The following is a 9,808-nucleotide window of genomic DNA, read 5'->3' on the forward strand; positions in this document are numbered from 1 at the left end:
AAAAGTCTCCATATCTAAACATCTACAGACAACCACTCTGTGGTCATCAAAGCAAGTGTTCATTTTCTCATGTGAAAGAAGTCCAGAGGAATTCAGTCCTGGGCAGGAATGGTGGCTCCAGAAGTTATCAGGAACCCCAAGCTGCTCTGGCTTTCTCTAGCACCATCCTTAGCACTTGCTTCCCCAAGGTCCAAGAGGGCTATGGCATGTCAGCCATCACATCTGCATTCCAGGCAACAGGACAGAGGGAATGGGCAACAAAAGGGCATCTTGCCCATCTGAATCTAAGCAGACTTCTTGAAAGTTGCACATATAACATCCTCTTATATCTAATTGGTCAGGAAAGCTTAGAAATGTGGACAATTAACTGGGCACATTGCTGTCCCAAATAAACTTGGAGTTTTATAATTCAAGGGGAAGAGGAGAATAGATAGTATGTAGGAACCTGAAGTCTCTGCCCCAGTCCCCAAACAAAACTGTCAGAAAGCCCCCAGCCCCCTTTTAAGATAAGTTAAAATATCGGTAGCTCTATAGGGAGCTCCACTTTGCTCTGTATCTCCGTTCCCTTTGATAGATGGGCTAGTAATCAATACTTTTGTCTCTGCATAGAGAACTAAGAGAAGCACAGAAAGGGTCATCTCCTGTGCTCTGGTTCTAGTTTGCACCCATCGCTTGCACTTGCCACAGAGGGGACCCTGTGAAGGGTTCACCACAAACAAGCTGCAGGAAAGCTCTGTAGCAAGTGGGCAACTCTCACAGGCCTGGATGACTCAGCCGAAATGGGGATTGCCGACAATGCTGAATGAAACACAGTACACTGGGGGCCCTGCTGTGGGGTTGACAGCAGGGATGCTCCGTGTTTCAGATCCGCAGCTTGCAGGAAGTGCTCTGACAGCATGCAGGCCTGTGCACTGGGCTCCAGGACAAGAAGGAGGAGGGAAATTTTCCTTCCACCCTCACCCTTCAAGGCAGATGGTCCCCAGTAGCCACAGTTAGAGCATCCTCCCCAGGACATGGGCAGAAGCCCCCACTACCTTGGGCTCTCTAATTAGCACTTTCTCAGACTACAGCTTCATTTTCTCTTAAATTGGAACCATCTGTATGCAGGACAACTATGATAAAGGAAACATGGGAAGTAATAACGAGCTCTGAGGTAGAATCCTGGCCCTGTCCCTTGTTTTCTGTGTTGCTTTGCTGACTTGTTTAACTCCCCACCACAAGTCCATTTCCTCAGGTGAAATAGGAGTGGCAACACACCTACCTCACAGAGCTGCTCAGAGGATTAAACAAGATAATGCTGGTGAATGCGTTTAGCACAGTGCCTGGAGTACAAAAGGTACCCAATAAAAACAGTTAAATTTACATCTGAGAATACAGAATGGAGATAGATGGCCAAAGCCATTGTGGAGACTCAACCCCCGAACAAAGCTTCCTCTGAAATTAGAGAAATGTGCAACCCTGGTATCTTGGCTGGAATCCCAGGAAGGGATGGGCACTTAACCACGGCAAGCCAGCTCCAGCCCCAGACACCAGGCTCCAAAGGGCAGGGGCCACTCCCCAGCCAAGGGCAGGGCTCAGGGAATGGATTCACATCTTGTTCTGGGGACACTGCACTTGGAAAAACATTATTGATTCTGTGGTTCAGGTTGCAAAGAGAGGAAGAAAGACTGAATGCCATTACATAATGCGCATAGGTCCACTGTCCTTTCCACTTAGAGAGGCACTTGGTAATCATTTTCATTAGTGTCTCTTAAAACTATCTCAGAGATAGCTTATTCCCATTTAGGAAGGGCAGAAGGTAGAAGTAACTGGCTGAACAGCATGAGGCCAAGTAGCGAAAGTTAAGAGTTCATGACCCCCAGATTTCTAGCACGTTGCTTACTTAACTCAGCAAGCTCCATCCATCCCCTCGGTGAGTGCCTAGCAGGGCCTCCGCAGTCGGTGTACTCACCGCTCACATCGGGCGCTCATAATCACGGGAGAAAGGCAGAGACGGAATTCTAGGGTACACGGCTTAGGACAAGAGGTGAAAAGCAACCCTTCCAACCAAATCACCAGTGGATCTGACTGCCAGCAAGTCCTGGAGCGGGGAGGTTGGAACTCTTCCAGGACAGACGTCACACTATAGAGCTCTGGAGATGCGATGGGGGCAGAGGAGGGGTAAGAGAGCCAGAGGCAGCCCCTGTTTTCAGCACGTGGAAGAAATCACGGCCGGAGTGTGGCCCCAGTGGGGCTGAGGGGGAGGTTGAGGCAAATCCGCGTGTCGCGCTAAAGACGCACCTACTGTGTGCTGGGCCCTGTCTCATTACCCACATTAGCTCATTCTTGGCTCTGACTCTAGGAAGCAGGTATGATCGTTATCTCCTTTTCACAGAGGCTGGGCTTTGAGCTCAGATAACCTAGCTCCTGATTCTGGAATCTCCGCAGTTGTCACTTAAGCTGCCTCTCAGGACAGCACTGAGTGTGAGTCCGCAGAGCTGAGTGTTGGACTCAGGCTCTGGGAACGTGCGCCCCTCGGGAAGGAGGCCTGGCCTGCCCCCTCACCCGGGGAGACGCATGCCTTTGATCAAGGCAGCATTACAATTCATCTCTGCCATCACAAGCAGAGACACCCTTGGCACGCGCCGCCTGGGTCGGGTCAGTCTCCGGGGGACAGGATGCTGAGTGCGCTTGTCTTGAGCTGTGCGAAGAGCGTGGAGAGCCCACTGGGCCTGATCGGCGAGGGGATCTGGAGCACAACGGGGCCAAGGGCTTCTCCTCCGTTGCCAAAGCCTGGGGGCGCCTGAAATCAGTCCCAAAGCTCAGGCCTGACCCCATGCCTTCCGGGTCCCGGGAACAGAGCTCAAGGATTCCAAAGAACGCATTTCATTTAATTTTGATTCCAATACCAAAGCAGCCCCCTCTGCTCATGGAGGCAGAGCCCTTTCCTCTGAAAAATTTTTCCTCAGAAAACTCCCGAGCAACAGCTGCCTTGGATTCTGGAGTTGACCCCGCATGGGAGTTGCTCGTGTGGCCCCAGTCTCTAGGGGTTTCAGACAAGGAGAACACCTGATCCGGGGCCTTCGGGAGGATTCTGAGGGGTGGCAGGTCTGCCTCTGCTGCGTGTTCATTAACCCCTGGGGTAAAAACTGACGAGTCACAACTGTCTAATGCCAGTTGTCAAGACAGGCCTCGGCAAGCAAGCAGCTTGTTGGGAGGCGTCCTGAGTCAGCTGGGAAAGGAAAGCTGCCGGGCCCTCTGACCTAACTCAGGCGTGTGTCATACTCTTTCTGTTCTCTGTCATCCTCTGCTTCTTCCTAAGCCCTTTTCCCAGCCAGATGCCTCGTGTGGTGTAGATGGCGAGCAGGACGGGGGGACAGGAGCCGCTGAGCCGAGCGAGAAGTGGTCACTCTCTCCTGTCACACCCGCTGGCTTACAAGTCCAGACACAGGCGCCCGCCCCTCCCAGTGGGACACGCCAAATCTTCTGTAACATTTTAAAACAGCCATGGAAATGCCAGATGACAAAATTTCCCTTGGAGATTGAGAAATTGTAATTTGGATGATGGCAGAATTCTTGAACTTGTGACAGATTTGCTTCCCAGGGGAGGAGAGGGCGAGGTGAAGACACCAGGCCCCCATCCCAGGTCAACCAGAGGACCCCATCTCTTCTGTTTTATAGACTGAGGTTGGGCACAGATTTGATCTGAAAGAGTTCCTTTTCTTTAAAAATGTCGATGGAGGGACTTCCCTGGCCAGTGGTTAAGGCTCTGTGCTCCCAATGCAGGGGGCCCGGGTTCGATCCCTGATTGGGGAACTAAGATCCCATATGGTGCAGCCTAAAAAAATTTTTTTAAATGTTGACAGAGCCCTGTCTGTTGGTAGCTGTGACGAGTTTTGAAAAAGGAAAAACTAGAGAGGGAGAGGTAGTCACCTCTAAAAAAGTCATCTGGGCCTCAGCAGGGCACATGTGGAGGGGTCGCTACACCACCTGCTGGTTCTAAAAGAGGCAGATTCTAGCCTAACGGACTCCCCAAACTCTCTTCTTTGGGAAATCGGAAGATCAGTTTGAAGTATCAACCCGAGGTGACAATCACATATAGAAGAGTCCTACATAATCCAGAGCTTTAAAAAATGTGAAATTAAGTCATGAATGCCTGGCAGCTTCTAGACTCTTCTAGTCCTGAAAGACACCACCCAATGCTGCTTCAGAGTCAAGCCCAAGAGTAGACAGATGCTAATAAGGCTGATTTGTCCTTTTCTCTCTTCTCCTGGGCGTGTGAACCTCTGAATACAGAAAACCAGAAAGGAGCATCTCAACCCATTTCGGTGGTGGCCTCCTTTAGAGTGAAATGTGAGGCCAGGGCTCCAACCTGCTGCTGTCCTAAGAATTCCCAGGAAGGCTTTGTGCTGTGACCTGGATGCCCGTCCAAATTGCCTTGGCTGGGCCCTCCTTCCCTCACGGTCCTGCTGCTATCAGTTGACTGGTAACGTTTCCTTTCACTGCCTTTTTCAAACTGCTGGGTGAGTGCCAAGCGCAGGGTTCATTCACCCCAGGGCTGGATCTTTTCGGCAGTGTAGGAAGGTTATGTGTTTGCAAATCAGCATAGTAGGGCAGAGTGATTTGGAAGCCATTTCATTTTTTCACTTCATCAAACTCCTACTCACTGGCAAACTCTAAAGCAGCGATATGAAACCTTTCTGGAGTTGTGACACCCTATTGTCACTCATTTCATCTCATCAAACACCCACCCCTCTTAAAAATGCCACGAGGCATGTATTTATTTTTAAGATTAAGGTGAATTAAAATTGGAAAATTACCTGAGAATTTTCTGGCACTCTAGCAGAAAAGATTTACCAGAGGTGTTTAGAAATCAGAACTAAGGATCAGTACTGTACACAAGGAAGACATGTGACCAAGTTGAGACGTTGGAGGAATTTTTCTCTGCTGCCTCTCTCCTCCCACCACACGACTCCGCTCCCCAGTGAATACCCCCTGCCCTGGAACCCATGCCCTCTTGCTGCCCTGTACCTCCCTTCATGGTACTTCATGCAGGACTGGCCCTTCCCTGGACCTGTCTTCTACTCTTTCTATCAACACTTATCCAACGCCAACTCCCGCAGGTGGCTCTTGTAGGCTAGTTGTTGGGGGGAAAAAAGCTAATAGCTGCTAAGTTCCCTTCCAGCATGAAAATTTTTGCAGGGTTAATTGTGTTGAAGATGAATCCCTCCCAGAGATATTTGTAATTTAACTAGAGATAATATCATACCCAAAAGAATTAATTTCCAGTGGAATTTCAACAGGTAACAGACATGGCCAGTGGAGAGTTGAGAGACTGGCCCATCCTGCTTTGTGGTAATGCCCATCCTAGCCATGCAAGCCTTTGCTTTGGGATAGTATAAAAGGCACTGAACAAGAGTCAAGTGACCTGAGTCTATTTCTGACTCAACCCTATTCAACCAATATTTACTAAGCACCTACTATCGGCCTGGCATTGGGCTAGGCTCTAGGAATCCAAAGATGAATGAGACAGAGTCCGTGTCCTTAGTGAACTCCTAGTCTGTTAGGAGGCAGCTATTACCATGATGAATGTTCCCGCAGCAGTATAGACAAAACGCTATGGGAACACAGAAAAGAGGATAATTAATCCTGCCTGGAGAAAGCCACGGAGAATTAATGTTTGCGTCGGGCCTTTGAGGATGAGAAGGACTTCAGCAGACTGAGCACCGGTGAGAACAGTGGGGGAAAAACACTGGAACGAAAGCACAAGGAGGTGGTTGCTGGGGGAGGTGGGACACAAGAAGGGAAGGGGCAGGCGTGATGCTGAAAAGCGGGCATGGGGCCAGAGTTTGGAAGGGCTGTCAGTGCCTTACCCAGGAATGGAAACAGTACCCTGCAGACTGTGTTGAGCCATGAGGATTTGGAACTTTCATGGAAAGACACATTCAGGACACTGCCACCTTCTCGCAGGCGAGAGGTATGGCGGTTTCACCCAAGGCTGTGAGGATGGAGAGGAGGGAAAGAGATGCTCTGAGGATAGAATGGCTGCATGTGATTGGCAGCTTAGATGCTGGAGGTCAAGGAGAGCGAGTAGTCACAGGTGATAGATGAGGCCTCCAGCACAGGCTCCTAAGAGGTGGGGAAGCCAGTAGGTGAAGACAGGAGTAGGAGCCCACAGGAGATAAGAACGAGCTTGCTTTGGGGCCTGCTGGGTTAAGAGACCAGGGTGTGGAGTGAAGGTGGCTGTCGGGGTTCCTGCAGAGCATTCTTCTGTTGCTTGTGATGTGGGTCTTCTAAGAGGACACCACGTTCTCCTGGTGTCTGTGCCACCTACGCGTCCACACACGCTCGCCTCTGACCTGGCTCTTCTTCTGATGCCATCATGTCTTCCGTCAGCCAGCAGGAATTTTGTGTGCTGGAAGGGAACTTGGAAGGTATTAGGTCCTTTCCAAAGCGACAAGGAGCCTACAGGAGCCACCTGCACAGGGAGTTGGCATTGGATAAGTGTCAATAGGAGTGTTGGAAGGAGACAGGTGCAAAAGTAGACAGGTACAAACAAGAGCCCTGGCACTGCCGCTGCCATTAACCAGAGTCCAGGCCAAATGAAGCTTCTGGAAGCTCAGGTCCTCCTTGAGTACAGATCTGCTTCTTCACTTTCTAGATGCTAATCTACCCTCCCTCCACTTATCTCTTGTTTTCACTTTGTCTTTCTTAAGTAATATCCTTGCCTAGGGAACTATCTTTCCAAAGAAAACTTGTGACTTCCTTCTGTTTATTTCAGCATGAACACTGCTTAGTGAAAACCAATGTTCGTTTATGAGCTAGAACTCTGTTGTGGAGATAAAGTTGTTTGGGAAGCGTTTGGGCAATTAGAAACACATCTCAAAACCCCTAAAAAGGGCTTCCTTGGTGGCGCAGCGGTTAAGAATCCCCCTGCCAACGCAGGGGACACAGGTTCGAGCCCTGATCCGGGAAGATCCCACATGCCGTGGAGCAACTAAGACTGTGCGCCACAACTACTGAGCCTGCGCTCTAGAGTCCGCGAGCCACAACTACTGAGCCCACGTGCCACAACTACTGAAGCCCATGTGCCTAGAGCCCATGCTCCACAGCAAGAGAAGCCACCACAATGAGAAGCCTGTGCATGGCAACGAAGAGTAGCCCTCCCTCGCCACAACCAGAGAAAAGCCCGCGTGCAGCAACGAAGACCCAACACAGCCAAAAATAAAAAACAAAACAGGGCTTCCCTGGTGGTGCAGTGGTTGAGAGTCCGCCTGCCGATGCAGGGGACACGGGTTCGTGCCCTGGTCCGGGAAGATCCCACATGCCGCAGAGCGGCTGGGCCCGTGAGCCATGGCCGCTGAGCCTGCGCGTCCGGGGCCTGTTGCTCTGCAACGGGAGAGGCCACACAGTGAGAGGCCCGCGTACCGCAAAAAAAAAAAAAAAAAAAAAAACCTAAAAATGTGCATGCTCTTTGACTTGGTAAACCCACTTTGAATTTATACTAGAGTAATATTGGATGAGTGCACATGTATGTATGTATAAGATTATTTATCATGCTTATTATAGTAAAAAACTAAGATATAACCTAAAATTCCAAAAATAAGAGATTAAGTAAATTGATCACAATTATCTATATAATGGAATTTTATAAAATTTAACTCACCAGGCTTCCCTGGTGGCGCAGTGGTTAAGAATCCACCTGCCAGTGCAGGGGACATGGGTTCGAGCCCTGGTCCGGGAGGATCCCGCATGCCGTGGAGCAACTGAGCACATGCGCCACAGCTACTGAGCCTGCGTGCTGCATCTACTGAAGCCCACACACCGAGAGCCTGTGCTCCACAACGGGAGAGGCCATCGCAGTGAGAAGCCTGTGCACCTCAACGAAGAGCAGCCCCCGCTCAACGCAACTAGAGAAAGCCTGCGCGCAGCAACGAAGACCCAATGCAGCCAAAAATAAATAAATAAATTTATTTTTTAAAAAATTAACTCATTAAAAACGACAATATAGATCAATATTTGCTGACAACTAGAAAGCCAGAAAGATGTTCAAGATTTATTCATTGAAAATAATAGATTATATAAATGTATTATGTAAAATTTTTAATAAAAATATCTGGAAACCCAAATCAGCAAAATATAAATAATAATTATCTAGAGCACAGTGGGAGGAATTTCTGTTGGTTTAATTATTTTTCTTCCTGCTTCTCTTTATTTCCTAATCTTTCTACAACTAGTATTGGTGGCATAAATAAATATCTTTATTTCTTTCAAATGTGCAAGGGCCAGTTTATCAGCTGTCTTCCCAGACTGAAGAGCAAATGAAGAACAGAAAAGCTGTTGGGAAAAAAAAAATCTATTAAAAGAAAAAAAGTGACTAAATTGGAAATTATGGGCTACAAAGTATATTTTACAAAGGGATCTCCCTTTCCCCTCCCATTCACCCCCTGGGGGATTCTTTGGCACTGGATACTCTCAGGTCATAGTCACATTGAGGATCATATACAGGGTCCTTTTAGACACAGTTCCACTTTGCCTCCCAACTTTTCCTAATATTTTAGCTCTTCCACAGTCTCTCAGATATAAAAACCACTCAAGGGCTTCCCTGGTGGCGCAGTGGTTGAGAGTCCGCCTGCCGATGCAGGGGACACCGGTTCGTGCCCCGGTCCGGGAAGATCCCACATGCCGCGGAGCCGCTGGGCCCGTGAGCCATGGACGCTGAGCCTGCGCGTCCGGAGCCTGTTGCTCCGCAACGGGAGAGGCCACAACAGTGAGAGGCCCGCGTACCGCAAAAAAAAAAAAAAAAAAAAAAAAAAAAACCACTCAAGATCTAATTTCTTACCTTAAAGCTATTATTACTTTTTAATTCTATTTTGCTCTGTGCAGTTTACCTTCTAAACTGGACATGTTGCCACAGGGGATGAGTATTCGTGAAGAGAGTGGTCAGGTGAGGGTGATCAGGCCTGAGAGTGATAAACGTCAGCAGAAGCCAAAGGGATGCTGGGAAACAGGCTTGTATAACATGGTCAGCTGTAACTGGTAATCATACGTATGCAAAATAAGATATTATTCTCACCTCTGCAACTGACGGGGGAGAAAAGATAGGATCCAGTGTTGGCAATAATGCGGGAAACAGACTTCATAGGATGCTGATGGAAGTGTAACCGGCTACAAGCTTTTCTGCAGGGCTTTGGCAATGTGGATTCAAAACTATCCACAGGTGCATACCTTTTGACCCAGAATTTCTACCTCTAGAAATTCATTTTAAGGAAATAATCAGAGATGTAATTATATGCTTATCTATAAGAATATTCATCAGTTTTATAACAGAAAATTTTAAGAAAGAGTAAGTTTCTATCACACAGATCTGTGCTCAGATCACAACTTACTAGTTGAATGAACCTGGGCAAATTCCTCAACTTTTTTTAAGCCTCAGTTTCCTCATCTGTAAAATGGGCACAATAATAGTACCTTCTCCTAACTATTTTCCCAGCCTTGATTCATTATTTCCCTACTTCTCTTGGCAAAACTCCTCAAAAGAGTAGGCTATCTGCACACTCTTTGAAATCGGCTCCCACCAGTTTCTTGCCCTCGCCACTCCAGTGAAACTTATGTTATCCAGGTCACCAACATTGACTAAATTCAATGAACAATCCTTGGCTATCATCATAATTGGGCATAATTCAACACAGCCGGCCCCTCCTTCTGTGACATACTTTTTTCTCTTGGCTTCCAGGACCCTGTACACTCTAGATTTTCTTCCTACCTCACATTGGTCACTTCTCCATCTCCTTTGCTGTATCTTCCCTATTCCCTGCCCTCTTAAGGA

The sequence above is a fragment of the Phocoena sinus genome, chromosome 1, assembly GCF_008692025.1.
Source record: "Phocoena sinus isolate mPhoSin1 chromosome 1, mPhoSin1.pri, whole genome shotgun sequence".
Lineage (NCBI taxonomy): Eukaryota > Metazoa > Chordata > Mammalia > Artiodactyla > Phocoenidae > Phocoena > Phocoena sinus.